The following is a 26,778-nucleotide window of genomic DNA, read 5'->3' on the forward strand; positions in this document are numbered from 1 at the left end:
CCAACTGTGGTATGTTCATGTGCGGATCATGGTTCCCAAACATGCTAGACTGTTTGCAAGGCAGCCACCCAGGACAGACATCACTGAACACATCTACATATGTCTCACATAGACTTTGAATAGCCCTTTATCAACATCCCAGACACATGCAGTATCCACAAAACCAACAAGCTGTGCATAAATATGTGTTGACATGACAGAATGTCAATGTGTCCACAGATAGATCACACAAGGTAAGGATTATGAGGTCTTGTTCAAGCTGTTGACACCTGCTGACCCACATGGACCATTCCTGGAATGGCATAAAACAAAGTGTACACACATCACCATGTCCAGTCTGATGATGTCACCATCCTACAAATACAGCAAGAGAAGGGAAACCAGCCAGTAAAGCAAATAGCGTGCTGTGTTAATCCATCTCTCTTTAGTATCATAACATAGGTAGGGGTTTGAATCCTGCAAACAGTGAAAGAGTGTGTGGGTGGGCGTGTGTGTATGTGTGCAGTTTCCTTTGAGAAGTGTTCCCTTTTTGGAGACTGGGAAAACTCACTAAAAGAGGTACATTCCTCTTTGGAAAGTCTGATGATGTTACCATCCTACAAATACAGCAGGAGAAGGGAAACCAGCCAGTAAAGAAAATAGTGAGCCGTGTTAATGCGTCTCTCTCTAGTATCATAACCTAGTTAGGGAGGGGTTTGAATCCTGCAAAAACTGACAGTGTGTGGTGTGAGGGCTGGGTGTGTGTATGTGTGTAGTTTCCTTTGAGAGGTGTGTCCTTTTTGGAGACTGGGAAAACTCACTAAAAGAGGTACATTCCTCTTTAGAAAGTCTGATGATGTCACCATCCTACAAATACAGCAGGAGAAGGGAAACCAGCCAATAAAGCAAATAGCGTGCTGTGTTAATCCATCTCTCTTTAGTACCATAACATAGGTAGGGGTTTGAATTCTGCAAACAGTGAAAAAGTGTGTGGGTGGGGGGGTGTATGTGTGCAATTTCCTTTGAGAAGTGTTCCCTTTTTGGAGACTGGGAAAACTCACTAAAAGAGGTACATTCCTCTTTGGAAAGTCTGATGATGTTACCATCCTACAGATACAGCAGGAGAAGGGAAACCAGCCAGTAAAGAAAATAGTGCGCAGTGTTAATGCGTCTCTCTCTAGTATCATAACCTAGTTAGGTAGGGGGTTGAATCCTGCAAAAACTGACAGTGTGTGGTGTGAGGGCTGGGTGTGTGTATGTGTGTAGTTTCCTTTGAGAGGTGTGTCCTTTTTGGAGACTGGGAAAACTCACTAAAAGAGGTTCATTCCTCTTTGGAAAGTCTGATGATGTCACCATCCTACAAATACAGACGGAGAAGAGAAGCCAGCCTGTAAAGCAAATAGCATGCCATGTTAATGCGTCTCTTACTAGTATCATAGCATAGTTAGGTAGGGGCTTGAATCCTACAAACACTGACAGTGTGTGTATCACTGTTGGTCAATTCGGTGTGGGTTTTGGTTTTACTATGGTAGGACATATTATGATTAAAACAGTAAGTGCATTGCACACATCAGGTATCTGTGTGGCAAATATATATATGTACATGTCCCCTCAATCAGTACATAGGTGTGAAGCCTGCATACCACATGAATACATCTGTTTCCATTGATAGGTTGTGCCGCTGCTTCTCAGATCATAGGTCACATATGTAGGTATGTGGCAAGGCCGTCCACTGTTGTGATCTGTAGCCAAGGTCATCTGTGCCACACAAACCCATGACAGTTACTAAAGAGTAGTCTGAGTGAGGGTATATGCCTGGGGTATATGTCAGACATGTTCATACACAACAACGACTGTCAATAATGGACTACTGTATAGGTGTACAGCTGCCTTGTGGATATGCATTCAGGCCTCTAATGTCTTATGTGATACACTGAGGGACTCCACAATACCTATGGATATGTGGATACGAAGGGACACATGACATAACATGAGTCTGTATGTACACATTGGTACCCAACATACATGTTGAGGTCTACCATCAATGTGGTACTGACGGGATAGTATGTATAGTAAATGTGGATGACTATGCCATAGCCGGCTTACTGCTATACAGCATGTATCAGACAACAGGTATCTGTCTGTATGATACCCTTGTGTAGGATATGCGCCCCATCCAGTGAATGCATTGTAGGCCAATGCATGCATTCCCAGATGTGGATGGACACATCCCTAGTGTGTTTGCATGTACCTAAGGGGGCTATATGCCAAACAAGTGTGGTCCCAGGAATAGGTGGCGGTCAATACCACTGGTTAGTGTTCGAGTATAGTACAGGAAGGATCCAACTGTTATTGAGTTCCCTACAACTGTGTGTTATTTGTCAGGACATCATCCAATGATTGCTTATAGTCATGCTGTTGAGGTTGTGTATACTACCAGACTGCAAAGCATTGACAGATATCAACAGCATCACCCACAGCATAGTGTCAACCCATGTCATACACACATGTGGACCCATGTTAGTACATAACTGTAGTAGACTGCATACTGGCCATTGTAAGTTACTATGAGATGTTAATGTGTACAATAGGGTATGCCACACGTCCCATGTGCCCACCATGCAAGTACATGCAGACAGTGTGCACCCACCATGTTCACAGATGTACACTTGCTAATCTGTACTGACACGTCACACATCTACTGTCCACTCACTAACACATGCTGGCAACACAGTACCCTTCAGCCAAGTGGCACATGGGTGGACAATACATACACAGATCTAACAGTGGTGTAAACAATGCTACATTGACAATCAGAGCTGTGATGCATAATGCCTGCTCAGACATACCTACAAGGATGTCATTGCACTTTCCTGTTGACAACTTGCTGATATTGCTACACTGCTATAATGTCACCCTGTGCATCAGCACCATGTTAGCCTGCTCCTGCATCAATGTTACAGATGACAGGAGGCGACGCAGGTATCAACATATGCACAGGGTGTGTTGTTGTTTGCCAGAGCCTGACATTGACCCATCCAATCGACATGTGTGTGTGTGTGTGTGTGTGTGTGTGTGTGTGTGTGTGTGTGTGTGTGTGTGTTTGGGTGTGTGTGTGTCTCAGGGACAACAGTACAGCATGGGCCACCGTTGATGTAATGTGTGTGTGTATATGTGTGAGCCCTAGTTGTTTGGTTGATGTGTGTGTGTCTGCATGCGCACAGCCCCACCATGTGGCTGCCATATACAGTAGTTTGTGGGAAAGCCACAGACTGTACTTGCTAGGCTGTACAGATCACTGTCTCCAGCCACGGACACAGTACCTGTGCCTGGCAGGGGTGCTACGGACAGTATCAGGTATCAACCCCGACTGGGTACTGTCATCAGAGGCAGAGGTATGACGACTGGACCCATGTCCCTGCTGGGACTGGCCAGAGCCACGTGCACGTGGTCTTCTCAGATGGTCAATGGACAGGCCAGCTCCATCATGGCTGGGGCTGGTACTGCCACTATGGGAGTGGCTGTGAACTGTGGGCCCTCTGCGACCACTGCCAGCTGTTGCTGTTGCTGGCATGCGTCCGTGTCGACGTCGCAACCATCCCGCACGGCCCTGGCTCATGGAAGACATATTGTGGAGGGCAGCTACTGTCTCCTCCCAATGTCTATCAATGACCTCGGTGTAATTTCGGATGGCACCGGCAAGGTCACGGATGCTGTCATTGATAGCGGTGTAATGGGCCATCTGCGCCCTAAGTCCCTGTCTGGTGTACCGTTCCATACATGCCTGAGCCTGCATTACAGCCCAGAATATACTGGACATTGTAAGACCTGTGAGGGCACGTCTACCAGGGGTAGTACGACCAGCGGTGCTCCCCCGAGCACCCCTGGACCCCCGCCTATGTGGTACCATTCCAGGAATCTGGCTATGGCTGCTGTGAGGGGATGCAAGTGCCATGGGTACCACACTCTTACGGTCAATGCCAACTGTATGCTGTCCCTCGCCTATGGCCATTGATGGTGAGGGATGTATTGACAGTATGAGTGTGCACATAGATGGGGTTGAACGCTGTGTACTGTCGATTGGCGGACCGATGACAGACCCTGTCAAACCTTCCTGTGCCATCACAATACCTGTCTCATCATCACCGCTATTCGTGGCAGTGGCTTCAGGTTCCCTGCTGCTTTTGGCCACCCCTAACTCAGCACCTGTGAGAGGAAGACAGGAAACACACTTTACAGTCTGCACATGATGCATGCACACATGCACACATGAACACATGAACACATGCACACATGCACACCTGCACACTCCTCACTACAGCACATACACACACACCAGCAATCCAACACATACTCTATAGTGGGTGAAGGTGGGTGTCAGTATCACAAGGCAAACAGTCACCACACACGTGTCAGCATGCAGAATATGTGTTGCACAAGACTATGCAGTGCAAGTGTAGATGCCCCTATTTCATGGAAATGTACATGGCTTTGATGCAACTGTGTAGTTGTTCAGTGATTGGCTACACCCTGGAACACAATGTGTACCTGGACACAACATTGCTGTGCAAGTATGATCAGCTCTGCAATGCCCTGTGCACCATCACTCACAGGTATACATGCCATGGCTGCATGTGTCATCTGTGTGACACATAGATTTCCATGTCTGAGTGCAGTGTCTGTGTCCATAGCAGATAATAGTGGGCACAGGTGTAGCACATGCATGCTATGTACACACATGGGATTAGTGGTGCATGTTGACGTGAAGGAATCCCAATGCTCAACATGGTCAGTGTACAGTGGTTATGGTGACTGTGAGACATATTGCAGATATGTCAGTGCCGGCCATGGCATGGCATGCTACACAACTGCAACATTAAACACCACACATACCTAATGTGTGTCATGTGACCTATACACCCACTAGCATTCCATGACATATATATGACACTTTGTTCGGATGGCTTCTGCTGTGCATATTGTGTATGCTGGCATATGTAAGCACACACACAACATTGCATATTGTGTATAGGTGCAGATGTTTGCACACACACAACATTGGGTTGCACAGCGATGACTGCCCTGAGTAGTACTGTGGTCACTGTAACTGGATGGGGTGTAGTACCCTGTGCCATCATCATCATGCATCTTGTGGTCACTCACAGCTACTAATGTGTGCAAGACCACCGCCTAGCATGCTGTACCTGAACTGCAGTGCCATGGCTACGTTCACAATTACACAGCCACTTTGTACATGGGTGTGTGAGGTGCCCAATAGGGAGCATTGCCTAACATGACTGTGTTATGTGTTGAAGAGTGTTGCACAGCCCCATGGTAGGCCTCTATCCCTGAGGTACATCATGTGTGTGTGCATGACATGTGGGATACTGAAGTGTGACCTTACAGTGAGTGTGTGGTAATGCCAAATGTAGCATGTTTTCATGTACTGCGTATGATAAACATGTTCTGTTGTGTACAGCTGTAGCCACTATGCATATCCAATGTGCACTACAGTGTTGCCACAAATGTGTCTGCTGCTCTGTGCATTGCATGTGTTTGAGGTAGCTACTGACTTAACTGAGATGTCTAATGTCTCACAGCAAACATGCACAACATGCATTATGCGTAGGTGTGTTACGTGCACATAGCCTACACCTCACCTATGACATGCACATGTCATTATCTATATTAAAGTGTTAACACACTCAACAGCATGTATCATCTGCCCTGCTGTCACACCAGAGGGACCTACAAGAATATGACACAGTTTGTCAGTGGCCACAACTGTGGCATTGCTACTGTGAGTGTGCTAAACTACAGTAGAACAACAGCCAACAGTCACAGGTGTACAGATACTATTCCAAATATCTGTATTGCACACAATGGGCAGCACAACTGCTGAACACACAGTACACATCTCACATATGCATATTCTAACAATACAGGTAACAGTAGTCTACAGCTATGGCATATTACCTGCACGCTCCATGTCATCATGCTGGGTGGCTCCGGCCTCCATGATGACACATGTGTGATGCTGTTGCTGCTGTAGATGAGGAGCCACCACACTTAGGAGCAGTTCCTCCACTCTGGTGAGGGGGGGGTGTATGGCCACCCCACCACCTGTGGCAAGCTGCTGTCTATGGATATCAGATGCACGCCACCGGACATGTCTAATTAAATCACTGCAGTGATGGCGTACCTGCTCATATGTCCGGTTATGCATGCCTATGTCATTTACCCGACGAACAAGGTCTTGCCACAGTGCAGTACGCTCATGCTGGTGCTGGCTGGCACTAGAAAACAGCAGTGTATAGTGCTGCACCAGGCTATGTATTTCCTGTTCCTCTGTAGATGTATATGATGGATTGCGTTGATGAGCCATAACCCTGGAAGACAATTAAATGATATGTGTGAGCAAGTCATGTGGCACACTTAACATTATTAAGTACAGATATCACTCAACTGCCATATATAGCATCTGTTTGTCTGTCAGAGGATACACACATTCAATATCACATATCAGTGCTCAGCCCAAAACTGGCTGACAGTGCCTGCCACACTCCATATAACAAACCAGTATACACCGGTACTCGGCACACTGTTTGGGATACAATGCACAACCTCGCCATGGGGGTATATATCAAGCTAATGCATGAAGACATATGTCATCCAATGCATTGAATGTAAAGTACATTTACAGTATTACCAGTAAACCACCCTAGTCGTTGATGCTATACCCCTACCTAACATATGTGCACAGTTGTTAATATAGCTGGCATACTGCTGTAACACAGTATACATGTTGCTAGGTACACACACATACCCTGTAACACACATGTGATTGCAGGCATGGTACAGGCATCATTACACACACATCAGACATACATACAACACACAAATGTATGCCGACACAGATGAGCATTACCTGTGTACCTTACAGTACTGTGTGCCCCTACTTACAGATGCCTATGCCTGAGGTATGTAATCTGTGCAGACTACAGGAAACACACAAGACGGTGTTACCAGGGAATGTGAACATACACCATACTGTGCTGTTTAGGCCTACAGCTTCAGGTAGTACAACAGTTCATATGTGAGCTGGATTCACCAGCAGTACCACTTACTGAGCATATATGTATTGCTTCAGCCTACAGTGGGACACCACAGTCGTACACAAGGAACTATGTCACAACATATGCCATCCTACTATGTCTGCATCCCAATAACTGACACATCTTTCTCTGGCCTCACACCTAGGACACAAACTACCATGACAGAAACAACCTCACATTAAGCTATCACACCTTTACAGACCTTGCACACATTCACTGTCACACTCATTCCACATCACATAGCAGATATTGCACTGAGTACATGTGTGTGTGCATTGTGTCATAGGTAGGTAATATGCTATTGGCCCTAGGGCCTAGAGCAGCCTAGCCATATGCTACCCTGGCCTTTGACACACATGTAATGTGATTTCACTTGCTCCTGTCAACCGGATACACAGAGGTGACTCCCAGGGCATATTACCTATCTCCCAAACAATCATCAGGGGTATGTATGACATCTGCTAATGAGGAGCCTTGTTTGTTAATGCTGGGTGGTTTAGTCCAGAGTATGGCATATTTGTGGATAGGAACCTGTACCTCCAGCATGTGCTGTTTAGTGAGGTGGTGAGGATTAGGGCCCTAGGTCATGTAGCCCGGAGGGATTGTGAGGTGTTGACATTGTGGTTGGCCAACTGCTATGGGTGTGACATACCTCTGTATGTCCGGCAGAGGTAACCTCTGAGTGGGCAGTATGCAACGCACTCTAGCTGTGGTTTTGTGAGTCAGTCTGCATAGGGCATGTGGTTGAGGGCAGTATTACTCTTTGTGATGTATGTCTGTGGCCTTTCCACTTGCTGTAGTTGTCATGTGAGGTACATACCACATAGGGCATTGTGATGAGTAGAGGGGAACACTGACCTTGTGCACTAAACTGACTTTCCCTAGATGACACACCTTTTGTGATGACACGTACCACGTAGACAGATTGCAAGACTAGTGTGGCGCTGTGATTATCAACGGGGAGGCTATTGTCCACCTGTGTCCCATGTTCCATTCTGACACCTTCAGTGTTAGGCAGGCTACCACCTATGTGGTAGTTACTGGGTAAAGTGTTTTGGAATGGGGTATGGCACTGCAGTACAAACACTGGTGTTCAGTCCATGCCTTGGTCAACAGGCACCTGTTTCAGTATGTATGACCCCGTGTCTCCCTCTCTCTCTCTCTCTATATATATATATATATATATATATACATATCTACACATATCTATACATAGCTATAGATATCTATACATATCTATACATATCCATATATGTCTATATATATATATATATATATATATCTATATATATATATATATATATATATATATATGATATATCCATATATATATATATATATATATATATATATATATATATATATATATATATATATATATATCTATATCCATATATATATATATATATCTATATATTTATATATATATATATATATATATATATCTATATATATATATATATATATATATATATATATATATATATATATATATATATATATATATATATATATATATATATATATATATATATATATATATATACACATACATGTATACATCCAGTCTTGTACATATAGATGCACATATAGGCACATATACTGCCCACCTCTCATGGTGGGGATGTCAATTATGCAACAGTTGTGAGACATACGGTTATGTAATAATATTGCACAGTGTTGTGCAGAATGTATTTTGCTGTCCTCAGGCTGTATAGCTGTAGCAGGCCTCCCTGCCTGTAGCTCAGTCCCACAGCGTTTAACCACCACATGACATATACCGGCACTGCTTGCTGTCTGCAACGCCACACACTATAACCTACATACATATGTGCACATAGCAACCTTCAACAACATATATATGTCCAGCCTTCACTAACAGTTGCAGTATGTCCCTTGCCCTATGTACATGTGCATATACATATAGATACGGACTGCTGCCACATATGGATGATTCACAGCATGTAGAGTACCCTTCAGATACATCATTCAGATGCCAGCAAATACATATCTGTTACATACCTTACCTTTGTATTCCTCACCTCCGTCTGTTGTAGCTGTTGCTTTGTTTTTTTTTTTTTTTTTGGTTTCCTCTGTGTGTTGGTCTTTCTTTTCAGTGTCTGCCTCTTACAGCCTGCTTGTCTGTCTGTCTGTCTCTGTCTGTCTGTCTTTCTCGCTCTCTCTGTCTCTCTCTCTCTCTGTCTCAGTTGGTGCAATGATATTATTGCATGTGTGGACAGCAAGTACAGGCTGCTTTTCTAGGTATCTGCACATGTGCATGTGATGCCTCTGCACCAATTGGTGCCCACCATTTAGTAATTGCATGCAGCCTGCTGTGTGGTAATTGCAGTACTCACTGTGATTGCAGGACACTGCTATAAAATGATAGGTTAGGTAGGCGTAGCCCTTTCAGTTGTGCAAGGTGGGGCCCATGCTTGTTTGCTGTGGACACTGTTGTCTCAGTCAGAAGGTTGGTATATGTCTCATATCTGAAGCTAGGGTTGTAGCCAGTGATATGCATGTTGTACTGAAACCTGACTGTTGCTTCTTCCACTGCACTCTTCTCAGTGTGTAAGTTTACTCACACCTCCTAATGCTAACATGGGATACATGGGAGTATGTACTTTCTTTTCGAATTAGAGAATTAACTGGCATACAACAGTAGTTATTGCAATGTGTTCCTATGGCTTTCCTATTTTCCCTTTACATTCACTCATTGTAATGCATGATATATTTCTTACAGCACCAGGTTATTGTATATCTGCTGTGGCTTAGTGGTACTTCATACAGGTGAGTTCAAGGTGTGGGGTTTGAGACTGACAAGGGTATTTTATTTTGCTGCTGAGCAGAACAAGGGCCCTGCCATAGAGTGACTAAGGCACTTTTAAGCAGTTGTAAGCAGGTTTGCATGGGTTTGCACGACGCTTAGCGGCGCTTAGCTAAGCGCACACATGCGCACACTGGTGCAGACCTGCCTACTACTGTTTATAAGTGCTTACTCTTGCTAAACCCTGTGCTCATTTCTTTGACAGAAAAGTAAATGGGAAGATAGGAATGTGGTGATAAATGGTGCACAAAGAGGGGAGGACAGTAGGGGAAACCAGCTCGAGCTGTACAGGATGGGTGTGGGGAAGGCCCATAGCTGCCCGTTTCTTTACCAGCAACAGCTGTGCATATGCAATACATTAGGAGTGAAATTTGAAACCTACCACACCTGAGAGAGGGGTGAGGACAACTAAGTATGTTGTACTACCAATTATGAATATCAGGCACATGCACTGTTTATGAACTGCTATACTGTAATTAGCACATTACTCACTTCTGAACAGTTTGTGGTTTGTGTTGACATTAGCACAGTCTGCTCAGGACAACTGGACATATTTCAGTACTGTGTATGCCTACCTACACCCGTGGGTGTGCCTGACTACACAGGTATATGGTACTTTTGGGTAGGGGTGCAGAACTGCGGAAAGCATTATTTATTATTGTGTGCTGTTTATCTTACTGAACATGCAGAGTTGCTGTGTACCTGTTAGTCTATAAAGGCTAGTAGTCTGTCTCAGTAGCTCCCACCTGTGGACATATCCAGATGGTAGACAGAGGTTAGCCTAGTATCCTTTGACTGTGCACCACACCAGTCTTTTCAGCACCTGAACAATGGCATTGTCACAGGTGGTTGCTAGCAGTACATGGCTATATCCTTTGATATTTCTGTGGTGTACTCCTACATACGGACATGCTTGTGGAATCCATTCTACAGCTATTTGCTGAGTGTGTAACAGCAGACAAGCTGATATACCTGTGTGTTTCTGACACTTCCAGGTCTCAGATACTCTCAGTTAATATTTGAACAACCTCAGGGAAAGGTACATATGAGTGGGATACACATGTGATATATTTCAGATATTTTGCTGTTGAGACTTTGGGGGATTCAGAGCATATGTATTACTACACCTTTTCTGACATGCAAGCGGTGTCTACTCTCACTTATTGACATTTTTCATTAAGTGAGATTCACCACCTTTTTGCCTACTGTTAGTACATTTCACAGGGAGTCAGAGGGGCACAGCTAACATTTGTTGGCAAAAAAGGGACATCCGTGTAAATCAGTCAGAGTTGGGAAGTCTGGCCTCTGACCTATTCAAATATGCCAGTGTTTATCCTGCTCTAATACTGTGTGGGGTTTGTAAGGTGATACTGTAACATTATTCCCTACTAGCATGGCTGGTTCTCTTTTCACAGTCATGTCATGCAGGTCCACAATACTTGCTGGTTAAGGGCCACAGAACAAGATTTGTGTTATGCCATTCCTATTCTCCCTTTCCATTCACTCATTGTAATGCATGATATATTTCTTTCAGCACCACATTATTGTATATCTGCTGTGGCTTAGTGGTACTTCAATCAGTCTTGTGAGTCCAAGGTGTGGGGTTCGAGACTGACAGGGGTATTTTATTTTGCTGCTGAGCAGTACAAGGGCCCTGCCATAGAGTGACTAAGGCACTTTTAAGCAGTTATAAGTGGGTTTGCGTGGGTTTGCGTGATGCTTAGCAATAATAAGCTAAGCGCACACATGTGCACACTCGCTTAAACCTGCTTACTACCGCTTAAAAGTGCTTACTCCCGCTAACCCCCACGCTAATTTCTTTTAAAGAAAAGAAAATGGGGAGATAGGAAAGTGGTGAAAAGGGGGGCACAAAGAGGGACAGACAGTAGGTAAACAAGCTTGGGATGTGCAGGACAGGTGTAGGGAAGGTCCATAGCGGCCCATTTCTTTAACAGCAACAGCTGTGCGCATGCAATGAATTTGGAGTGAAATTTGAAACCTTCCCCCCCTGGGAGAGGGGTGAGGACAACAAAGCATGTTGCACTGCTAATTATAATTATCAGCTTACATGTTTGTCCGATGGACATGTGTGCGAAATGGGCAGCTATGTATGGGGCATAATTTTAATTTTTTTGCGGGTACAGATTGCCCTTTTTTTTTTTTCAGGTGGAAGTGGGAAGTGAGGTAGAGGAAGTAGGTATTTCTGGGGAGGTAGGTTGGGAAGGTAAACAGACAAGACCCATACAGGGGTGGTGTATGACACATGGGGTGGGTGAGCATAATTGACGGGGTCGGGTGTTTGGAAATCACAAGCCCATGAGCCCACAGATGGTAAAAGTGGAACTCAGATCCCCACCCATGGGCAGTCACCACTGAACCTTCACAGCCCCGAGGGTGGCTGTGCTGGGGGCTGCATAGGATGGGCAGGCTCACCCGTGAGACACACCACTCTCACCTCAAGCTGGCATAGGGGATCAGTGATTGTACGCTGGATCTCCCTACGCACCACAGCCTGGACCCTTCGAAGGGTGACAGGTGTCCCTTCTCCACCCACGCTTGCATGGGGGGGACGAGCCCCATCCCCTGCAGCGCTTCCACCCAAAGGTGGCACAGGACCAATGGAGGAGGGGAGCCCGGGCTGGGCACCGGACCTGCTGGTGCCAGGTGCACTTGCTGGCTGAGGAGGGATGGGTGGGTCCGCTGGGACCGGCCTTCCCATACGTTCTGTGATTAGGTGTGTTTAATTACAACATAAGCAAAACAGCATTCCATATTAGTTGTAACAGCATGCAATAATATTCCCATTAACCCAACACACCAAGGGTACAACAGTTGAACAGCAAGCATAACACATGCATATATTGAACCACAGTGGTTATTCCAACAGCATGCAGGGATGTTCGGCAGCAACAGGCCACCATGATTGTGGTGTTCAAACAGGGCACATGCATCAACGTGAATGCAAATATTTATAGAACAGTAGGACATATGTCCCAACAAATATTTAAGATTACACATACCCATTGAGGTGTGGAATTGCATGGTTTATGCACATACAGCAGGGTGTAGAAAATACCTCGGTTAACATCTTTTAATGACCTTTTCATCTATACTGCATTCCTAGTGACTGCAAGTGTATATCCCCTACATGTATTATTACACTTGCCACCATACATTAGGTTGTGTAATGGGTTTGGCTAGTTCAATATATGCCTGACCTATATCTGACATACTAACTGTCCAGGATGCAGATGTTACTGCTACATAGTTCTTGATTGCATTTATATATTCTTTATCTACATATCTGGGATGTTTTCACATGACATTTTCACTTTGATTTATACAGAACCCTGCATTTCTTGACACACACTCACATTTTTGGGGAAAATATAACATGCTACACATGTGCCAGCTTTAGTTATTTATGCCAGCCAGTAACCAACTGTTGTGGACTGTATATATGTTTCACAGCTACTAGCACTTCCATCACCCACTTTATATGGGGCTGCACAACTCTGGGTTGCCAGTACCTTTTCAAACAATACTGTTTGTATAATGCAAGGGTACAACAACATTTCAGACTCTGTGACACAGACACACTCTGGGTTTTAGACCTTTATTAATGACATTACACACTTTTCCACAGGCTCACTCCTTTATTTGTTTTAACGTTGTATATGGTAGACATGTTCAAGACATATTATACCTTTATTAATAGGTTAGCACGCTCTTTTTTCAGGCTCACTCACTTATTTTATATGACAGTGCCTGCAGAGATATTATTCCAGACATATGTTACCTTTCTTAATGGGTTACTACACTCTTTTTCTGCCTCTCTGACATTTTGATCTGACAGTACATGCAGAGGACTTATTCAGGAAATTTTATGGCTGTTTATTGGGCTACAACACTTTTTTTCATGCTCTCTCCCATATTTTATATAACAATACATGCAGAATAATCACTAACCTGCCTGGTGGTGCAGCCTTAGCAGCCTATCAGCATAGGCTTGCTGATTCATAGCATGGTCACCTGCAGCTGTAAAGTAAATGAGGGGATATTGAGACATACCTATCCGTTATACATACTCCATTATCAATTCTTACATACTGCATTCCATGGCTACATACTCAGTTGTGGGGCATCCCGCATCCCACAGGCCTCCTGTATCCACTGGTTCAGGTGGTCCTGCTTTCGTCTCTTCAGGTCTGCATAGTGGTGACGGACCTGCTCACCAGTCCGAGGAATGCCTGTGGCACTGGTGAGGTCATGAGCTAACCGTTTCCAAGCCTCTGCCTTGTACTCCATCCCTTGGAACTGGCCCTGCAGGAGTCTTGTCTCGTGATGGTGGACAAGGAGCCAAACCATGTATTTGGACTCCTCGATGCCCCAACGTTGCACTCGGAAGCATGTTCCCTCTTCGACACCAGACATTCTAACTGCAGATTTGAGCTACAGTCAGTTATGGTGTGTATTCCCGCCTGTGGGGCTTAAATATGCTGCATTTCCTGCACTTTTTTGTGATTGGCCGTTTTGTAAAATTCTCGGCTGACTGCAGACCTGCTTAGTAATGGTTAAACTATCATTCGTAAGTATATGAATGTTAACAGTGGATGTTTCCCCTATGTTGTCATGGCTTAGTGGTTCTGTACTTTGCTTATGATGCACAGAGTCCTGGGTTCGAACCTTGTCATTCATTTTATTTTCATACTGTCCAGACAGGCTTGGAGGTGTGGCTGCATTTAAGCAACTTTGCTCTACGTTGCTCCTCGGTGCCCTATGGTGGCTTGGTTGGCACGGTGCACACGTCCGCGCAAACACATTGCACTAGGTAAAGTGCCATTGAACTATGGGCAACTCTATTGCGCTAGGTAAAGTGCTATTAAACTATGGGCACCTCTATTGTGCTGGGTGAAGCGCCATTAAACTATGGGCAACTCTATTGCGCTGGGTGAAGCGCTGCTTAACTGCAGGCAATTTTATATCAGGATCCTTTAAAATATTTATTTTCTTCACTGATACATTGGCCATTTCACTGCTCTTTAGTAATGTTTAAACATATTTGTCAGGTATTATTTCATATACTGATTTAAAACATAAATACGAAGGGGAGTGGTGGGACTCAAACCGTGAATGCCTTTTCTTTGTGCAAACGCTCTACCATTATGCTATTGCTATTTGGTGTAATTTGCATAAACATTCTTTCTTATGCTCTTCCATGTCTGAATTGCTAACTGCAGCTAATCAATGGGTACACCCCTGCACACACGCACAAATACGGGCAGCTATTTCGGGAATTTAAAAGAATATATTTAATATCTTGCGTTTTAAAACTATGATAGGGGTTTACAATATCAGGGAGTGTAGTGTTGGGTGCAGGGACATTTGAGCGGACTCGCTCTTGTGTGTGTGCTTTTTTTACTTTTGAAACACTTGCAGGGGCATGGACATTTAGACTGCTCAGCAGTCTGACACGCCCCTTGCTTTCTTACATGGTCCGTGTAAGACTTACGGTTGAGTCAGCATGCCCTCATGCATATTCATGGCATGCTGACATCATACCGTTCAACTGCAGCCTCCGAGTAAAACTTATTAAGTCTTACATGGAGGATTCGTGAATCCGGGGGCTTATCCATCTTGTTGCCCAAATTCCTTATACTATCACCTTTTTACATAAATTGTGTTTTTCAGAGGGTATGGGTAACACAGGTTAGAATTACCGAAATTAACTACCTTTCACTTTTTAACATTATATTCCATCTTGCATAACTTTGAGCGTTTCTCCATATTATCTATGTAACACAGCATATTCTGCTGATCAGAACCATTTGTAACTACAGTTCCTATTTTTGAGTAATCTGAACATTTTTGCACCCATATCTTGCTTGCTAATTGGAAGCCTGTGAAGAAGATGGTAACTAACACAGTACTGAGAAAAGGGGTTTACTTTGATTCACTGAAAACTCATTTCACTGAATTTCAGTTCACCCTCAAAAAATCGCTGAAAGCTCAAATCACTGAAAACTCATTTCACTGAATGACATTTCACTGAATGTAAGTACTGTTGGGAAAATAAAATGTATACGCCCTTTTCCCCACTGTAGTGGAATCCTGTAGTTAGTATATATAGTTAGGGGGATGTAGAGATATAGCTCTCCATAAAGTAGTTTGTAAGAGACTGAGTGCAGAGAATAAGCTGACAGTCTCAACTGGTAGCAAAGATTTTTGAGGCCACTGCTCTTTTTAGTTTTGAATCTCTGATATCTGCCAAGTTATATGTTTAGAGAAATACATGCCATGTGGTGTAGCATATTAAAATGATATGAATAAAGGGGATGTAAGACTTCTTTGAATCAAGTGGACATGCCTTTGGAAATTAGACTAGCCAGATAAAAGGCTTTCTGAACTAGCATGGAGACACGACATGGAGCATGGTCAAATGATCGAGAATTATCAACAAGAGTGCTTAGATTCCTTACAACAGTGGATGCATTATTGGACATTGGAGGGATGCATCTCCTATACATTAAGTGAAACTGTTTTGTTTATCAGAATGAACTATACTACATTTTTAGGTTTAATTTGACACCATTGTCCTTTCACTAATTGTTAACATGGCTGAATCCATGTTGGAGCAATTGTGAGTCAGCTGAAGTTCAAATAAACAACACCCAATTTACAATCATGTGCATTCTTAGTTAACCATACGTTAAGAGTGCTGACCTGAAAGTCCAAAGTGCCTAATAGGAGATAGCCAAAACTGAATCATATGGTATGCCACTTGTAACTTTTTTGCTTTGGAAGTGGCTCTTGTGAATCTAACCACATGGGTTTTGTCAGACAACCATTTAGCAATATATTGCACAGTATAAGGATTTATATTTAGATTTACAAGTCTTTAAATAATGCCTGCTTAAGGAACAGTGTCAAAGGCCTTGCACAGGTCTAGATATGCTTTATGGTTTGCAAAACCATTATCCACTGCTTGAGTTACCTTTTCAAAGAAATTAATGAGGTTAAAGAAGCAGCACCTTCCTTTGACAAACCCAAATTGATGAAGGTCCAGGGTTAAGAGATTTAAAATGTCCAGATTAAAGAAGTCACATTACCTTCCCTATATAAATGCATGCTTCTGCCCACTTGCTTAATAAAGGCTACCTTCAACTGATGCCTAGTGAGTCACATGCATGCTCAGCTCATGGTCCTGCCTCCTTCTGAAAGACTGCTATGCACTATGGCCCAATTTTGCCCACTTCTCCTAGGATGAAAACCCTTATCCTCTGCCAACCCCGTCAAGCTGATAAGTGAACTCAGGTCACTTATTATTTATTTATTTATTTATTTATTTGACATTTGTTAACCTGGTTAGTCTGACTGGGCAAGCAGACCTTTTTCTGTGGGGACCCGAGGAGAAAAGCTCCAGCATATACAAAAATACAATATAAAATACAATAAAGAATACAACACAGTTTACAATAACAGAAGAGTCATAGATTAAAAATTATTTACCATCAAATAGCATATTAGAAATTAACACGGGTAACATTCAAGGTTGAGTGAGATGAAGTATACAAAGACCATATGTATGTATTTGTAACTCAAAGTAAAGACTTAGGCTATAGTCAGGGCTTTACTGCTCCATGCCACTAGGCTAGCTCAAAGTGTCAGTGCTGTTATAATCCTTTTATCTGTTTATACTTCATTGTTACAATTTCTGTCATATGTTTTAGCTCTTGCCAGGGTAATGGCTGTAAAGGGTCCTCAGAATAGTTACCATACCTGGTTAACAAATGTAAAATAAATAAATGAATAAATAAAATTTGCAAAATGTATTTCTGCAGGGCTGACAAATGGATGTTGAAGAACTCTGTGAAGTTAAAAAGCCTACTATTTTCAGGTCCTGCTGCAAAGCTTCAGTAAGAGAACTCACAGGGGAGTACCAAGGGCAATGTAATGGACATGGTCCACCCTGGCTACTGGAACTAAAGGCTGTGCATTACCTATAGAGAGGTGAAACTAGGGTGGAGTAAATGAGGTGGCTGTTCCAGGTGCATGGTGTTAGGAACACAATCAAGCTATGCCAGTGGCACGGTAATACAGTACTGGCATTCAGAAACCAATGCCAGTGCTGTATTTCTGGTCACTGCAGAAGTCCTTCACGCATTATATTTTAACTGTAGCAGGCCAGTTATTACATTTACTGTAAAAAGCCAGTTATTACATTTGCAGCATGTGGTTTGCCTGATTTGCTCTTTTTTCTATAGGATGGTTCTGTACTAATTCAAGATTCATAGAAGGTGAGTCCAGTTTAATCCATTTTTCTTGAATCTCAGTTAAAGGGGAGCTTTAGCTAAACTGATTTATCCTCATATGCTTACTCTGAGCTGAAAAGGTGGACAGCATTCATTCTTGAGCTATGACAACATTCTAGCCTTCTAGCTCTCTTTAAAAATTAGGTGCGAAACAGCAATACAAAGCTCTGGAGGTGACAGTGGCAAACCTAAGATAAAGTGGCCAACCTGGAAAGGCTATAACTCAACCACAGTGCACTTCATTGCATTGCTATTGAAGGAACATGGAGAATGTTTCTGTCATCAGCTGTAGTCCTTCAAATCAATCCCTTGCAGGAGTGGATGGAAGACAGTGACACAGGCTGTAACAGTTCATTTAGAGAGACTTTCAATGGTCAAACTCCAATGAATCATACAGAACGTGCTCTTCATTAATAGGACCGAATGATGAAGGCCAGCAGACAAGGACAAGAGGGGTCGAATGGAGATCTTATCAGCTTGAGGGAGATAAGTCAAGCAAGATGGGTGCACTAGGCAAACTAACAAATCTCCAAAATGGAGAAAAGGGGGCAGTATAAAATGAATAAACATAAAAGAGCTTAAGTAGAGATGACAAAACAAATCATATTGCAAGGCTACACAAAAAAAACTGTCTGGGGGCAAGAGTACTGTCTGATGGTGCTTCTTTGCACAGACAAATTTTCTTTAATGTCTCTCTTTTTCTGTGTGTGTTCAATGTGGTTGTTTTGCACATTTTATGTGTTTAATGGTGACATCTGATACACACAGAGTAGCTGTAAGAGAGGATGGAGAAAATATGTGTACATCAAGAATCATATGAGATCTATTGTACAATTTCTTGACCAATGTACAACTTGTGAACTTAGGTGGAGCCTCCTGGCATCAAAAGTGCTCTCAGACATCTACTACTTCCTTTGTTGTTGGCCTTATGCTTCATGGGTTGCTGCTTTATTGGACCCAGTAAGAAATATGTAAGGCAAGTCCAGCAAGAAAGTAGACACTAAAAATGTTCAGGCATTATCAAAGTAACTGAGACTGCTTTGGATTTTAAACATTGCTAATTAAATGGATTAGGAGTCCCACCATAGCTACTGCATTTTTTGGACAGGTTCTTGAAATCAGAACAAGAGTGCATGGTTACAGCAGCATTTACTTCCGCTTTGAGTGGATACCTGCTTGCACATTTAATGCTGCGTTTTAACACAGACTGAATAGTCTTAGTATAATCTGTTATTCTGATTGTATGCCTTACTGATATCATGGGAAAGCCTTGAAAAGTTGCTTTTACTAAGCATGTAAATTTTGGTTTAGTTATTAAATCTAACTAAGCTAATCCAGCTAAGCACAAACCCACAGGCTTACTGATACTAAATATGAATACCCGCAGTATCATTAATAAAATAGAAGACCTTCACGCTGCCATCTCCTTATATAACCCTAATATTATTCTCATCTTAGAGACATGGCTTAAACCACATATTAAAGATAATTCCATCACCCCACCTGGGTATAACATCTTCAGGGTTGTCCTGCTACATAAAAGAGGTGGAGGCTTAGCTTTACTTCACAGAACCAACCTACAACTCCAACTCATCCAAAAAGATTCCCCCAACTTCAACAATTCAGAGACTCTATTTGCAAAACTCTCTCTTAACCAACATAAGCACCTAAACCTACTGGTTATCTATATACCCTCTGGTGACAACCTAACCGCCCTAGAATCCCTACTTCACTGGGCCTCATACTCCTTCTTTCAAGAAACTATCATGGTAGGTCATGTAAATATTGACTGGAACTCCATCCATTCACCCACCCCCACATACCACATTAACCTATATAACTTCACCCAACTTATAGATACTCCCACATGCATTGATAAGGCCACAAAAAGAGAATCTATACTTGATTGGATCCTCACAAATCAACCAAATACTTCCCATCAATGTGGCACCCTACCAAACTCTCTGAGCGACCACAACACCACTTTTATCCTCAGGCACAAACTTAAAATATTTAAGTCTCCCTCTCTTCTACAAACCCGCTCTAACAAAAATTTTTCTAGAGACCACTTCATAAGAAAAAGCCTTGCAACATTGCAACTGGTCTCCCATCAAAACCTTTTCATTAGACAAAGCAGATGATTACTTCAACTCCACATTCCTAAATATCCTCAACCAACTAGCCCTCTTAGAAACTATCAGGATATGTAGCAACCCCACCCCTTGGCTCCAGAAAACCACAAAAGCCCTACTTAGAGCCAGGGATAAAGCCTGGAAAACCTGGTGCCACACCAGGTCACCCACAGCTAGGCAAACCTTTCACGAGTTATGGAACAAAGCAAAAAAGCAGGTTAAGCTCGATAAACAAAATTGCTGTATCACTCAACAAAAAAAATACAGTACCAAACTGCAAAAATTCTGGGCAACAATAAATAACATTCTACAGCCCAGAAGAACCACCACTCCCACACCCAATGTAACAGGTACAGACCTGGACATAGCCTCCAGCTTTAATAACTATTTCACCTCCTCAGTACTCAAACTCTTAAACAACATCACTTTCTCCAACACCCCACAACCACCTCAGGTCCAAATCAATACCATACCTTTCACATCTGTCTGTTCCTACCACTGCTATCCAAAAACTCCAAGCCAAACTCAAACCAACCACCCTTGCAGCCGATAACCTTCCTGCCGAATACCTCCAAATTGCATCCACAGCTATACTTATCCCATTTCACTTCTAATAAATAGATCCATCAACAAACAGACCATTCCATACCTGTGGAAAACCTCATATATCATACCACTCCACAAAGGTGGTCCTTCCCTAGACATTTCCAACTATCGACCAGCTGCAATTCTCTCAGCCCTCTCTGAGATCCTAGAAAGATGTATTCATCACTAGTTCCTCTCCTATCTCCTCACCAATAACCTTCTCTCCTTAACCCAACACGGATTTCGCCTATCCCACAGCACCACTACTGCCCTACTCAAATTCACCAGTACTATAAACTTCCACAGGAATCTAGGCAAATTTGTCTCAGTTCCCTTCCTAGATTTATCCAAGGCATTTGACACACATAATAAACTACTGTCTTGTCTCTCTGACCTCATCCTTAACAACCTCACCCTCCTCTGGTTTAAAAGCTATTTAGATAACTGCCAACTATCCATCAAATGGCATAACACTCTATCCCCCCACTTCCAACCTACTTAGGCGTGCCACAATTGTAGGACCCCTTCTTTTTAATATCTTCACAAACCAACTCCACTCAGCTACCTCTTAAGCTGGCATAGTCCAATACACTGATGACACAAATCTCATGTGCTCTGCACCCAACATCCAACTTCTCCAACAAAAAGCCCAAGAAGCCTTCTCTGAAATACGGAACTGGAATAACTCACAACTCATACTGAATCCCAAGAAAACACAACTAATGCTATTCCACTCTACTAAAACGAGCAACCCCAGATACTGGAATCAAATTACATTATATAGAAAAAGAACTGTGCAAACTGGATCCAAGCAAAGTGCAGGGAGGAGACGGAATAAGTAACAATGACCTGAGAACACTTCAGCAAGAACTTACACTACCATTATATTGGATGCATGTAACCTTACCTTCTCTATACTCTCCGCCAGCAAAACCCAAATCACTCCTGTCACTGAGGCTAACCTCCTAGGAGTTACCATTGACCAGCAACTCAAATTCACAAAGCACATAGCAACAACCATCACTAAAGTCCATAAAAAGCTAGGTTCTCTCTATCGCTGTAAAGGTTATCTCACCAGCAAATCTCAAATTGCTGTAGCCAGGACCCACCTCCTATCTACTCTACTTTGTGCATCCCCAATTCTAACTACTCTTTACAAAACTGACCTTAATAAACTTTCCATCTGTTACGATAAAATCGCTAGATTCGCTACCAATGCCACATCACGATCCCACCACTGCCTTTCCCTACAAGCCTTGCACTGGTTTGAATTTCTGAACCAATTAAGGTACCACCAACTCAGCCTAGCTCATCTAATTCTGTACTATACCAAGAACCCCCCCCAACCTGACTGGCATGCTGAACCTCTGCAATTTAAATAGATAACTTTGGTCCTCCAACAATACCTTAATTGAAACCATCACATACAAAAACAACTCCGGAGAATCACTGTTTGCCCACGAAATAGCAAAAATATGGAACAACATTCCCCCTGACCTCAGACCACAAAACTCCACACCCTCCTTCAAAAGTCTACTTAAAACATACCTCTTTATCAACCATCTATGTAACTGTAATTGACCCCCTGAAGCCTCATCCACTCACTATTTCTACACACAATCTGTCCTGGACAACCCAAACACCACCATCTAACTATACCTATCCATGTGTGAGCAATAACCTATATATGAGTTTATGTGCATGTGTGTGTGTGCACATACAAATGTATGTATATGTGCATGTGTGTGTATGTATGTATGTATGTATATAATGTTTGTGTGTGTTTGTGTGTGCATGTACGTGTATAGGTATGTATGCATGTGTATATATGTGCATATGTTCTTACATGTATATTTGCTTGAATGTATATCTGGAAACGTAAACATTTATATACTCTTATTCAATTGTAAAATATCTTGCAATGCTCTACCAGGTTCTTATCTACTCTCATTGCATATTTTGTACACTTGTATTTTCAACCAAAAGGGGAAATATCCTCTTATTGTATACTAATGGCTGTAAAGTCTACAATCTGTATGCTACTAGTCTGTAATGTCTCTTTTGTAAATTTTTCTTCTCTCTGTAAACTTATGGAGTTTTTCTCCCCAGGACTCTGCTGAAAATGGACACTTGTTGTCCAGTCAGACTATCCTGGCAAACAAATGTTAAATAAATAAATAAATACATACATATATACATACATACATGCATACATACATACATACATATCCCCCTTTCTTTCAAGAGATAGGGGGAAGGGGATGCAAGTATACTTATTTATTTATTTCTAAAGGGTCAGTACCAACTATTCATGTACCATTAATAAGCCTGGACTTTATCTGATAAATTAGAACATTTGTTACTGTGTAAGAATCACCCCCGGATTCATGAAGCTTGGTGCAAGGCCGGTGTAAGGCCTGTGCCGGCTGTGTGGTGTATAAATGGTGTAGTAGCGCCATATTCATATTAATGAAGGTGCGCCGCTACCACATCCATGTGCATAGGACACGTGCGCGAGTGCATGGGGTGTTACTAAGCTGCGCCCGGAGGCGTGTCAATGTCGGCTGGCGATGAGCAACCTAAACTGCTGAATATTATAGCCTGCCTGCAATAGTAATCGCACCTAGCAGTGTCCGTGGATAATGAAACATATGCAAAGCATGCAAGACAGTTCCCGGCCACACAAAATGGAGAACCAAACAGAAATGCATGCAACATAATATGAGTTTCTGTCCATGGAACAAATGACATTTAAAATCGTGTGTCTGTAATGTACTGCACTGTCAGAAGTTATACCCAGTGGAAGTGAAGCGCATCATGTCAGCGCGCCGCCAATACACACATCTAGCCCCATGGGTATGGTCACCAGCAGTCCCACAGTGGTAGTGATAGTACACAGCAGGGCAGTTGTGGCTATATAACAATCGTAAAGAAACCTGACAGTCCATATTGTATACCAAACACACACAAACATATGTATATTAAAATGTGCTATACACATGGACAGGAACGTAACCGTCACATACACATAGGATGCTATATGCGGAACCGGGATATCCAAAAGTAGAACCCATGCATGCAAATGCAATACGCAACAACCCCTGTATATCACATAACCCACACCCATGTCCGAATGTCCACCAAATCCAGCTACCAGCCTTGCGCATCCGTACACCTACAAGTAGTGGGTATTCCCCATATGTAGTAGGAAGTATCGTCCTAGGCAGTGTCCGGATTGCAAATATGTATCCCATGTTTGTAAACATCCCATCACAGGTACGTAAATCCAAATGCCCGCGCGTTGATGTTACGGCAAAATGTGTGTACATCCCGTGTGGGATAAGTAACCTGTTGAAACCTCAGAGTTGTTTACACACCACGGTGTCCATTACTGTACACATCTGGACAAAACATGTATGTGTAGTCATGGTACTGTTCAGTTTCTACACAGACATGCAATTCATACTACGCAGGATGGAACAGCTGTCCACCATGCAGGTCACCCCACTAGGGTTGCCACCTGTTCAGATGGCCAAGGTGGGACATCCCTTGTAGAAATGTGAGAATTTGCAGGATAAAACATACCCCCGGCCTGTGCAAAGTACAGAATTACACATGTATGCCAAGATAAAAGCTAATGCCATAGCGTTTGAATAGCTTATGCTATCCCAAACAATAGTTATGTGTACCAGATACAAAATACCTGTATCATGCAACTAGTACAGAAATGAAGAAATATATTATATCACAGGACATTTGCCATGTCTTCGGTGTTGTTGCAGGACACAACTGTCCAAAGTGGGACCTCCCCTCGCAAAGAGGAACAAGTGGTAACCCTACTCCCCACTGAATTATCGACAGTATATATTCAACTCGATCACATACCGACACTACCTCTCAACCTATTACAGCAACAAAATCTGGACAAAGCCTAAAAGGATGGGTGGACAAATAGGGACAGATGTAATTACTGCTGTCACAAGCTTCGAAAGTTCATGGAATAATAGTATGTACATAAGCAGGAAATGTTGTGAAGGATGTGGGGTAGTCCCCAGTATTACAGAGGTCCGTACATATATACTGTAACAAGCCGTCACATATGTTGACTGTACTACTGCATACCTGTAGTTAATTCATAGTTAAGTCATGTGCAAAATAATAACCCTCGTAAGAAAGAATACAGGAAATAGTCAAATGTGAATGGGAACACCACTCACCGTGGATTATGTATCGTCTGTGAACACAGATTAAATGTTTAAAATGGACAAACCCTGTCCATGTGCTTCATCTGACATTTGAACATGGTCAGAGCAGTTCCGTTCACCAGGCCGACAAGCCTAAAACCAGATCACCACATGAACACCCTGACAATTAAAGACCTGCATGTGTCAGGACTATAAGCCTTTGGGTACTGAATATCCCTGCAGTGATGAAATATGCAGCATGGGTCCAGAGCAGTAGGGAATAGGGAATGTGTAACATGTAGTACCGCATTTTTCCCAGCAGGAGAATGGATGCCTGTGATGTAAGTGAAGCGGTGAGGCATATGTTAATGTAGCTATGTACTATGGGTATGCATATAAATGAGTCAGAACACCAAATGTATAGTGGTTACAGCATCCGGCCAATGTGAATGCAGTCCCAGTTGAACAACGACTACAGCACATATAATGTGAAAGTGTAATGAATGCATCTGTGCTGTACAGACAGTTAAATATGTAAAGGTGAACGTGTGTTTCGCAAACGTCTGTTAACCATATTACAGATAATTACTGGTACTGTCACAAGTAATAAAGCCCACGTAAGCACAAAGACTTAGTAAACATATGTAACCCACAATAAGGATATGCATGCGTGCCTGTGCGTAACCCACAATAAGGAAATGCAAGTGCACCTGTGCGTGTGTGATCCGCTCACAGCATAGTAAATGAATGCTGTTTCCCCCATGTTAGTTGTACATGGCTCAAACCTGTTAACCTCGTAAAGTATGAAACCGGACAAAGCCATGCAAACTACCGGTACAAATAGGGACAAACACCAGATATGTGCCAGAACAAACATAGAAAGTGGATGGAATAACGGGTGTGTCAGTAGCATGGATTCTCTGAAGGGAATGCAGTTGTAACCTGAACTGCTTGCCAGAAATCCCCACTGTAAGTCTCAAATGAAATGCCATGACATTGCCAGATAGACACAGGTTTATTTAAAACACAGCGAAGATAAATGGGCAAGCAGTTGTACACTCTGCGACAATCTGTATAGTGGAAAGGTATGGTATGGATATAGATATATGTGTATACACATAATCCACAGATGTAAACCAAAGCAAGTTATGAAATGAGGATTGTACATGTATATATGTATACACAACAGACTTATGTTCCGTAGATATGACATATGCACATAAATAGGCGACGTTATATCTAATATGGGTAGACAAACAGACATGCAGGAAAGGTGAATAAACCGCAGCATTCCAATCCATTGGCCAGAAAGTGACAGTCCAGCAAGTTCTACACTTTAAACATGCAGATAGGTGTCCATTGCAGGACTCCAAAAATTGAATCTTACGTAGTGTCAACCGACATTGACACAAAAGAAGTGACCGCAGCAAATACGAAATAGCTGTACATGCAACAGTATCAGGTGCAAGGGTGATGACACATGTGTTGATAGAATGTATGATATACGAACTGATATCCAGAGAGTGGGGAGTGCATATAAGTGTCTCCACACTTCAGTACCGCACACATTAAACATGTGTAATGGGTACTGTAGAGGGTTGTCAGGTATGGGAATCATGGGTATGCAGAAATGGGCCTAGGTGT

The sequence above is a fragment of the Protopterus annectens genome, chromosome 10.part0, assembly GCF_019279795.1.
Source record: "Protopterus annectens isolate FY-2018-M chromosome 10.part0, PAN1.0, whole genome shotgun sequence".
Classification (NCBI taxonomy): Eukaryota; Metazoa; Chordata; order Ceratodontiformes; family Protopteridae; genus Protopterus; species Protopterus annectens.